The 12,722-nt window shown below is 42.9% G+C and overlaps 1 protein-coding gene across 10 annotated transcripts in view; it reads left to right on the forward strand.

The window, feature by feature from the left end:
- Positions 1-12,722, forward strand: part of SIPA1L1 (signal induced proliferation associated 1 like 1) — a 484,222-nt gene that overhangs the window by 158,199 nt on the left and 313,301 nt on the right. For 9 of the 10 annotated variants that reach the window (XR_004540063.1, XM_033951213.1, XM_033951214.1 and 6 more), the window contains one exon: positions 2,394-2,465. The exons of the other annotated variant lie outside the window; for it this stretch is intronic. The gene's annotated coding sequence lies outside the window, so the exon portion shown is untranslated. The remainder of the gene's footprint in view (positions 1-2,393; positions 2,466-12,722) is intronic. 10 annotated transcript variants of the gene reach the window in all.

Consider the following 12,722-nt stretch of genomic DNA (forward strand, 5'->3'; position numbering starts at 1 on the left):
AGGGCATAGGTTGAAGTTAAGAGGTGATAGGCTCAGGCGTAATTTAAGGAAATACTTTTTTACTGAAAGGGTGGTAGATGTGTGGAACAGTCTCTTGGAAGAGGTGGTGGAGACAGAGACGGTAACTGAATTCAAGAATGTGTGAGATAGGTACATGGGATCTCTTAGAGCAGGGGTAGGGAACTCCGGTCCTCGAGAACCGTATTCCAGTTGGGTTTTCAGGATTTCCTCAATGAATATGCATTGAAAGCAGTGCATGCAAATAGATCTCATGCATATTCATTGGGGAAATCCTGAAAACCCGACTGGAATACGGCTCTCGAGGACCGGAGTTCCCTACCCCTGTCTTAGAGAGAGGAAGAGGTAATGGTTACTGCGGATGGGCCAACTGGATGGGCCATTTGGTCTTTCTCTGCCATTATGTTTCTATAAAAGCACATCTACTATCACTTACATGCAAGCATGCATTGACACAGGAGCATACAAGCAAGCATGCACAGTTATACCAACCGCAAGCATATATACAGCAAAATACATACTCAAAAGAGAAATAATGAATAGAAAACTCAGACAGAAATGCAGATGTACATACATAACACACCCACGCACAAAGGGGTTGTAAAGAATTTCATGAGCAATGCTCTGTATGTTATCCCCACTTGTTGAACCTCCTAAATTTATTTATTTTTTTGCAGTTAATGTGTTTTTCTTTTGTACAGTGCATTAATCAAGAATATAAATAAATTCACAGTATAGAATGCAGAAGCATTGTCTAATCTATCAGTCAACTTTCATTGACCAAAAGCAAGTCACTGCAATCGTTTGCATTTTTTAATTGATATTTAAAGTATGTATTCAAAAATTCTGCCAAGGCAAAACAATCTCGGAGTCTTCTCAACTCATTACACTCATTATATTTACAAATAATTTCATTTAGAGACAATGTAATAATTAGAAAAGGTACAGAGGGAGGGCACTGAAAATGATAAAGGGGAATGGGTTGACTTCCCTTTGAGGAAAGGCTAAAGTGGCTAGGGCTCTTCAGCTTGGAAGTGAGGCAGCTAAAGAAAGATATGATAGGGGTCTATAAAATACAGAGTGGATTGGAACGGGTAGATATGAATCACATTCTTATTCTTTCCAAAAATACTAGGACTTAGTGGATGCATTTGATAATTAGAAAGCCTGACTAGTAGCCTTATTTCAATTGCATTTCTTTACTTCTCTGAAGTACATGATCTCTCCCTTCCCAGTGTAGTTTCCCATATATGTCTTATTTACTATCAAACAACTTGTATTCCTCTTCCCTTTCTTTCCTTTTGTTTTAATATGTTTATAATATTAGTTTTTAATATCTCTTACAAGATTTAGTTTGTGTTTGTTTTGTTGTCCCCAAATTTTGTAATTTTACTGATTTGTACATCACTTAGAACTTTGAATAAGCGATCAATCAAATTTATATTAAACTTGAAACTTGATATGCAGTGAAGCTAAGTAGTAAATTTTAAAAAGGAACAAATATTTTTTCACTCAGCATACCCTGGAATTTGTTGCCAGAGAATGTGGTAAAAACTGTTGGTTTAGCAGGATTTAAAAAAGGATTGGATACTAAGAAAAGTGCATAAGCCATTATTAAGATGGACTTGGGAAAATCCATTTTTATTTCTAGTATAAGCAGCATAAAATCTGCTTTACATTTTTTAGCTCTTGCCAGGTCATGCTTGTGACCTGGATTGGCCATTGTTAGAAATAGGATTCTGGGGTTGGTGGACTTTTGATCTGTCCTAGTATGGTAAAGCTTATGTCCTTAGATAGTATCCGGCCCATGTATCTAAGAAGGAAAACTCCTTCAAAGAAAGCCCAGTTGGACATCCAGTTAATGTATCCAAAGAGGCAAACTTCCAGCTTCACAACAAAGGACTACATAAACTGCATCTTTACCATAGGTCCTCGAGAGCCGTATTCCAGTCAGGTTTTCAGGATTTTCCCAATGAATATGCCTTGAAAGCAGTGCATGCAAATAGATCTCATGCATGTTCATTGGGGAAATCCTGAAAACCCGAGTGGAATACGGCTCTCGAGGACCAGAGTTCCCTACCCCTGGCATAGTCCCTTATACAAGAACTTAACATGGGCTTTGTTTCATTGGTTTACCGGGTTCATCAGGGAAACTATCAACCACTAAATGATATTCCTATGTCACCACATATTGAATATTTTTTAAATAAAACTGTGACATTATTCAAAACAAGGGTGGTGAGTGTTAGTGGTATGGAGCTTATTCTTGTACTGTTTTTTGCTTTTGCATATTTGTTTGAGAAAATAAAATTTAGATAAACCATTTTTTAGTAATCATTCACTTATTTATTTACTTATGGGGTTTTTTTTTGTAGATTTGCACTAACAGTTTCCTATGGGGAGAGGTTCTTGAGATCCAGGACAGATACCACAATACAGGATAAGAGGTAAATTAGTTCCTATTTCAACCCACGTGTTCCATTTGTATCTTCCTTCTGTTTGGCATCTTTCATTTGTGTCATAATTGACTATATACATGCACACCTGTTTATTTTAAAGCTGTGCATGGTTTTGGAGCATGGAAGTTCGGGCACTTGGTCCTCATAATGAGGAATATGATTGATTGATTAGATTAAAATTCCCTTACTGTATATAGTAAATGAACTAAATGATCTTTTCACTAGAGCACGCTGATCAATTAGAACAGGGGTGTCCAACCTTTTGGCTTCCCTGGGCCGCATTGGCCGAAAAAAATGTTTCTGGGGCCGCACAATGCTACAGCAAGACAGAGGAGGGAGCCGGCAGATGGTAAACACCTGGAGGCAGCAGAGGAAAACACTGCATCGCCCTCGACCGGGGCCGCACAAAATACTTCACGGTGCCGCATGCGGCCTTCGGGCCACAGGTTGGACACCCCTGAATTAGAAGGCATTTCTATAACTGTGCTCCTATATTATGCAAGTTTTCTATAAGGGAAAGTAGATACCTGCTTTTCTTTAGAGAATTTTAGCATAACAGATAGAATACGTGCCTGTATCTTAGGTACAAGTACTTGTACCAACCATAAAACACGCGTGTAAATCATAGCATTCTATAGTTTATGCATAGAGCTATGTACCCTTCAAAATATAAGCTATTGCAGTTTGACATGTTTTTATAAAGGAGCACTTACTGTATATACTCGAATATAAATCGATCCGAATATAAACTGGAGTAACCCTTTTTCCCCCAAGAACGAGGAAAAAAGGTTGACTTGAATATAACCTGGGGGGGGGGTTATATTTAAGTGCCCCACTTTGCACCCAGCTCACTACAGGCCTGCCTGAAGCCCTGGTGGTCCAGCGGTGAGCCAGGACAGGAGCAATCCTTCCTGCATCTTGTCCCAGCTGACTCTAAACCACCTTGCTTCCCTGACCCCTGCAGACCTTGCCTTTAAAGCCCTGGTGGTCTAGCAGTGAAGCGGAGAAGGAATGATCTTCCTATGCTCCTGCCATGAGTTCCTGTGGTCTTGTGAGACTGCAACGGGAACTCACGGCAGGCATTTTTGATCACGGCTCTCATGGGGCAAGATGTAGGAAGATCATTTCTGCCTCACTGCACTCCAGGGCTTTAAGGGTTAGGGATGTAGGAGAGAGGTGGGGTGGTTTTAAGTTGGCTGTAACGGGATGCGGAAAGGATTTCTTCTGTCCTGACATACCGCTGGACCACCAAGGCTTCATGCAGGCCTGGGCGGGGATAGAACGGGCACAGGAACAGAATATAAAGTGAGACCCCATTTTTTGGCCCCCAAATCTCAGTTAATATTCGAGTATATACGGTAGTCATTTTTTTTACATTTATGCAGGTATGTGCAAACACATGTGCTTGCATGCCAGCATTCTAATCATTTACATAGATTATTGGCATCTACGTTACAGAAAATAGGGGTAGCCTTCTATAAAATGGATGCCAAAATTTACAGTGCTGGCATGACAGTGCGAGTTTATTCATGTGCTAACTGTGTGGCGTATTGTGGGGCAGGAAATGAACAAGGATTTCACATTGCAACTAGCACATGGTATTTTTCTGAGCACTTTTCATTAATGCAGGAGACAGTGAGTCCATCTGTGCTATCTGCAATTGCCCATACCACTTAGAAAAGCTTTTTCTGCCTGTAGCTCAAAATGCTCTGAACAGTTAAGTACAAAGGAGGGTTGGATTCTGCAAATGCCACCTATATCAACGGCTTACTAAAGAAACGCTGCTGATGGTGTGTCAATCATGCTATAGCGCTGTTTGCAGAATCTCAGCTACCATTGAACATAGGTGCCGGTAATGTAGGCCAGGGTTTTGAAGGCCTACATTCCCTAGTGTTATCTTGTGGCAGGCTCCCTCCTGCTCACAGCCACAGTGTGCACGATGCCACATGCAGCGGCTCCTCACGTGTCCCGCACCTCATCCAGAAGCATTCCCTCTGACATTGCAACGTCAGAGAGAAGGCTTCCAGTTCAGGCATAGGATGCACTAGTAGCCGTTGCACACGGCTTCATTCACACTGTGGCTGTGAGGAGGAGGGAGCCGACCACAAGATAACACCGGGGGCATTAGACCACGGGCCGCATAAAATGACCAGGTTGGAGCCGGCCAGAAGGTAAGATACCATCCAGAGGGAGGGAGACATCAAAGGGAGGGGGAATTATTTTATATTCAATTTAGTGTTTGAATTGTGTCAATTTTGAAAATTTTAACCTGCTTTCTATCTTTTGCACTGCTCAGGAAGAAATACATTTGTTTCTTTATCTCTGGGGGTTGTACTGCATGCAGAGTCTTGAATCTTAGGGCTTTTAAAAAATATATTAGTGCTTTAATTTTTGGTCCTGTATTTGCATAGGGGGTAGGGTCTGGCCCGCGACTTAGGTTTTGGATTTTGGCCCCTTAATGTGATTGAGTTTGACATTCATGCTTTAGACTAAATCACTCCACTAAAGAAATATTAAAGAACTATTCATTGAGTAATTACTGAAGAGTTTAAAAATTACCGTATTGAAAGTTATTGAAATATTGAAAGGGGGGGGATCAGTGAAGATAAAATATGTAAAATCCTTGCAATTTAAAAAAGTTTAAATCGCAAAGGGGTAGCATTGCTGAGATCCTGAACAAGACTGAGAAAATGTAATTAAGAAGTAGTTTAGGAGTGGGTTAATTAATTCATTTGATGTATGTAATTTAATTTTGTCGTTGTGCAGGTCTGTTTTAAGTGCTCACTCAGTTCCTTCCAAGTTTAACAGCATCAGCAATAAAACAACTATTTTTCTGTATTTTGTATAAAGCTTCAGAAATGGGTTTCAGGATTCTCAGCATATCTTTAACATTTCTCATAAGGATTTTGGTCATAATAGTGTCATCTATTTTCTCTCAAATTTATTCACAAAGTGTCATCAGAATAGGCCAGTTCTTGATATACTGCTGAAAACAATCTACTACAGAGTTCCATCTAACATTTTGTGGGAGCGCTAGCTTGGTTACACCCATTCTTTTCATAGCTGCTACTGAAAAAAGATTGTTACGGAAGTATTTAGTAGTTTCAATGTTATTCTTTATTTATGAGACACTGAAGTGTTGAGGGAGATTCAACAAATAAGCCCTGTAACCAGATTCTGTTAGTTTGGTATTCACCAGCAAAGAGAGGGACAGAGCATACCAAATACAATATGGCAAAAAAAAGAACAAAGGGCCTCAATGAACAGGAACTTGTCTTTATTAACCCAACACGAGCAAAATATGATTACCAAACTTCGGGGGATCACAATTGGTCCTAAAGCCCAAGCACAGAGAGCAATCTCTTAGTCCTGTGTTGCTTCAGCAGGAAAGTGAAATTGAAATCAACACAAGACTAAGAGATTACTCTATGTGCATGGGCATTTGTTCACATTTTATTATAGCTTTTGTTGCTACGTCCTGTAAGTATTCTGCTGTATGCACGTTTCCTGAGGTACTAATTGTTTCTGCAAGAAAGTCATTCCCCCCCTTCTGTTAGATATGCATTGTGGACATTGCTCTACCCATCAAGACTTAGGTTAACAAGTTTACTCTCTAGACCTGTTGCACATTGCTCTATTTCTCTGTCAGCATGATTTAAAAATGCGTGAGGCTTAGCCAAGGCATAAAGCGAAGTGCGTCCACTTTGCTTCATGCCTTGTTGGCTCAGCCTCACGCATTTAAAAAGGAATTGTTTTTATATGTGGATTCCATATCAGAGTCCTGTGGTATGCGTAGGCGTTTATGTAGGTATGTATGGTAGGCGTTTATGTTCGCTGAAACACAGTACTGTGTTGGGCCCATGTTACTGTATGTCCTAGATTGAAATAAACAAGACTTTCTTCATCTTACTGGCTCATGTGGAGTGCTCATTGTCCGTTCCCACTATCTTCTTTGCTGTTTGGTACCTGTGGGTTCTCATCCTGTTGGACTTTTGGTGGACGATTCATTTGGGTCACCAGGCCTTGCATTTCTTTGTTGCCGTGTTTGCATTTTGCACGCATGCCTGCCTTATCCATATACAAGAACATAAGAATAACCATACTGGATAAGATCAATGACTTCGCCCTCATCTGTCTCAATAGCAGATTATGGACTTTTCATCCAGGAACTTGTCTAAACCTTTTTTAAAACTATCTATGTTAACCACTATTACCACATACTCTGGCAATGCTTTCTAGAGCTTAGCTATTCTCTGAGTAAAAAAATATTTTCTCCTGTTTGTTTTAAAGGCATTTCCCTGCAACTTCATTGAGTGTCTCCTAGTCTTTGTAATTTTTGATGCAGTAAAAAATTAATTCACTTGTACTTCTTCTATACCAGTCAGAAGTTTGTAGACTTCAATCATATATTCCCCCCACCCTTTTTTATCATCTTGGTAGGAATTGTGCACAAAATTTTAGAAAATTTTGCGCTGAGTATTTCAAAATTATACAAAGTTTATTTGTAGTGTTTTGCGGAGCATTCTCCTATCTTGAGGCCTGAAATTCCCTCCTTAGGTTCCAGCCTCCTTTGTTGCAATCTGCGGGCTCCTGCGCAGCGAGCCTGGGCCAGAGCGACCAATACTATTCTTAGCGCATTCCCTTGAACTAGGGAATCCTTCAGGCGTCCTAGGCATCAGCCTAGGATGAAAATAGCAGGTAGAAATAACCACAGTGAAAACAGGCAAGGAATACACACACACACACCACACACACACACCACACCCCACCACAACACACAACACACAACACACAACACACAACACACCACACACCACACACCACACACCACACACCACACACCACACACCACACACCACACACCACACACCACACACCACACACCACACACCACACACCACACACACCACCACACCACACACACCACCACAACACACGCACACCCCACAACACACGCACACCCCACAACACACGCACACCCCACAACACGCACACCCCACAACACGCACACCCCACAACACACCACAACACACCACACACCACAACACCACACACCACAACACCACACACCACAACACACACACACCACAACACACACACACCACAACACACACACACACACACACACACCACAACCAATACTATTCTTAGCGCATTCCCTTGAACTAGGGAATCCTTCAGGCGTCCTAGGCATCAGCCTAGGATGAAAATAGCAGGTAGAAATAACCACAGTGAAAACAGGCAAGGAATACACACACACACCACACCCCACCACAACACACCACACACCACACACACCACAACACACGCACACACCACAACACACGCACACACCACAACACACGCACACACCACAACACACGCACACCCCACAACACACGCACACCCCACAACACGCACACACCACAACACGCGCACACCCCACAACACGCACACACCCCACAACACGCACACACCCCACAACACGCACACACCCCACAACACGCACACAACACGCACACACACCACAACACGCACACACACCACAACACACACACACCACAACACACACACACCACAACACACACCCCATAACACGCACACCCCACAACACGCACACCCCACAACACGCACACCACAACACGCACGCACACCACAACACGCACGCACACGACAACACGCACACCACAACACACAACACACCACACACCACAACACACACACCACAACACACACACCACAACACACACCACAACACACACACCACAACACACACACCACAACACACACCACAACACACACAACACACACACCACAACACACACACCACAACACACACACCACACACACCACAACACACACACCACACACACCACAACACACACACCACAACACACACCACAACACACACACCACAACACACACCACAACACACACACCACAACACACACACCACAACACACACACCACAACACACACACCACAACACACACAACACACACACCACAACACACACACCACAACACACACACACCACAACACCCCCCCCACAACACACACCCCACAACACACACACCACAACACACACACCAACAACACACACCACAACAACACACACACCACAACACACACACACCACAACACCCCCCCCACAACACACACCCCACAACACACACACCACAACACACACACCAACAACACACACCACAACAACACACACACCACAACACACACACACCACAACACACACACACACACCACAACAACACACACACACACCACAACAACACACACACACACCACAACACACACACACACACACCACAACACACACACACCACAACACACACACACCACAACACACACAACACAACACAACAACACACACAACAACACACACACAACACAACACAACAACACACACACACACCAAACAACACACACACACAACACAACACAACAACACACACAACACAACAACACACACAACACAACACAACAACACACACACCAAACAACAACACACACACAACACAACAACACACACACAACACAACAACACACACACAACACAACAACACACACAACAACACACACACACCACAACAACACACACACACAACACAACACAACAACACACACAACAACACACACACACAACACAACACAACAACACACACACACAACACAACACAACAACACACACAACACACACAACACAACAACACACACAACACCACAACACACACACCAAACAACACACACACACCACAACAACACACACACACAACAACACACACACACCACAACAACACACACACACCACAACAACACACACACACCACAACACACACACACACCACAACAACACACACAACACACACACACAACAACACACACACACAACACAACAACACACAACACAACACAACAACACACACACACAACACAACAACACACACACACAACACACAACACAACACACACACAACACAACACAACAACACACACACCACAACAACACACACACCACAACAACACACACACACCACAACACAACAACAACACACACCACAACACAACAACAACACACACACAACACAACACAACAACACACACACAACACAACAACACACACACAACACAACACACACACAACACAACAACACACACAACACAACAACACACACAACACAACAACACACACACCACAACAACACACACACAACACAACAACACAACAACACACACACGCCACAACAACACACACACGCCACAACAACACACACACAACACAACAACACACACACAACACAACAACACACACACAACAACACAACACACACACAACAACACAACAACACAACACACACACACATACACAACACAACACAACAACACACACACAACACAACACAACAACACACACACAACACAACACAACAACACACACACAACACAACACAACAACACACACACAACACAACAACACACACACAACACAACAACACACACACAACACAACAACACACACACAACACAACAACACACACACACACAACACAACAACACACACACAACACAACAACACACACACACAACACACACACAACACAACACAACACACACACACAACACAACAACACACACACAACACAACAACACACACACACAACACAACACACACACAACACCACAACACACACACAACACCACAACACACACACAACACCACAACACACACACAACACAACACAACAACACACACAACACCACAACACACACACAACACCACAACACACACACAACACCACAACACACACACAACACAACACAACAACACACACACACAACACAACAACACACACACAACACAACACACACAACACAACAACACACACACAACACAACACACACACAACACAACACACACACAACACAACACACACACAACACAACACACACACAACACAACACAACAACACACAACACAACACAACAACACACAACACACAACACAACAACACACAACACACAACACACACAACACAACACAACAACACACACAACACAACACAACAACACACAACACAACAACACACACACACAACACACACACAACACAACACAACAACACACACACAACACAACACAACAACACACACACAACACAACAACACACAACACAACACAACAACACACACAACACAACACAACAACACACACACAACACAACACACACACAACACAACAACACACACAACACAACAACACACACAACACAACAACACACACACCACAACAACACACACACACCACAACAACACACACACACCACAACAACACACACACAACACAACAACACACACACGCCACAACAACACACACACAACACAACAACACACACACAACACAACAACACACACACAACACAACAACACACACACACAACACAACAACACACACACAACACAACAACACACACAACAACACAACAACACAACACACACACACATACACAACACAACACAACAACACACACATACACAACACAACACAACAACACACACACAACACAACAACACACACACAACACAACAACACACACACACAACACAACAACACACACACAACACAACAACACACACACACACAACACAACATTACACACAACACAACACAACAACACAACAACACACACAACACAACAACACACACACAACACACAACACACACACAACACCACAACACACACACAACACCACAACACACACACACAACACAACACACACACAACACAACACAACAACACACACACACAACACAACAACACACACACAACACAACAACACACACACAACACAACAACACACACACAACACAACACACACACAACACAACACAACAACACACAACACACAACACAACAACACACACAACACAACACAACAACACACAACACACAACACAACAACACACACACACAACACAACACAACAACACACAACACAACAACACACACACAACACAACACAACAACACACACACACCACAACAACACACACACACAACACACACACAACACAACACAACAACACACACACACAACACAACAACACACACACAACACAACAACACACACAACACAACACAACACAACAACACAACACAACAACACACAACACAACAACACACACGCAACACAACAACACACACACACCACAACAACACACACACAACACACACAACACACAACACAACACACACAACACACAACACAACAACACACACACACCACAACAACACACACACACCACAACAACACACACACACCACAACAACACACACACACCACAACAACACACACACACACAACACAACAACACACACACAACACACACACAACACACACAACACACACAACACACACAACACAACAACACACACACACCACAACAACACACACAACACACACAACACACACACCACAACAACACACACACACAACACAACAACACACACACACAACAACACACACACAACAACACACACAACATAACAACACACACAACACACACACACAACACACACACACAACAACACACACACAACACACACACACAACACAACAACACACACACAACACAACACACACACACAACACAACACAACAACACACACACACAACACAACACAACAACACACACACAACACAACAACACACACACAACACAACAACACACACACACAACACAACACAACAACACACACACACAACACAACACAACACACACAACACAACACAACAACACACACACACCACACAACACACACACACAACACAACACAACAACACACACACACCACACAACAACACACACACACCACACAACACAACAACACACACACACCACACAACAACACACACACACCACACAACACAACAACACACACACACACCACACAACACAACAACACACACACACCACACAACACAACAACACACACACACCACACAACACAACAACACACACACCACACAACACAACAACACACACACACCACACAACACAACAACACACACACCACACAACACAACAACACACACACACACCACACAACACAACAACACACACACACACCACACAACACAACAACACACACACACCACACAACACAACAACACACACACACACCACACAACACAACAACACACACACACCACACAACACAACAACACACACACACCACACAACACAACAACAC

Source organism: Geotrypetes seraphini, chromosome 7 (assembly GCF_902459505.1).
Source record: "Geotrypetes seraphini chromosome 7, aGeoSer1.1, whole genome shotgun sequence".
Lineage (NCBI taxonomy): Eukaryota > Metazoa > Chordata > Amphibia > Gymnophiona > Dermophiidae > Geotrypetes > Geotrypetes seraphini.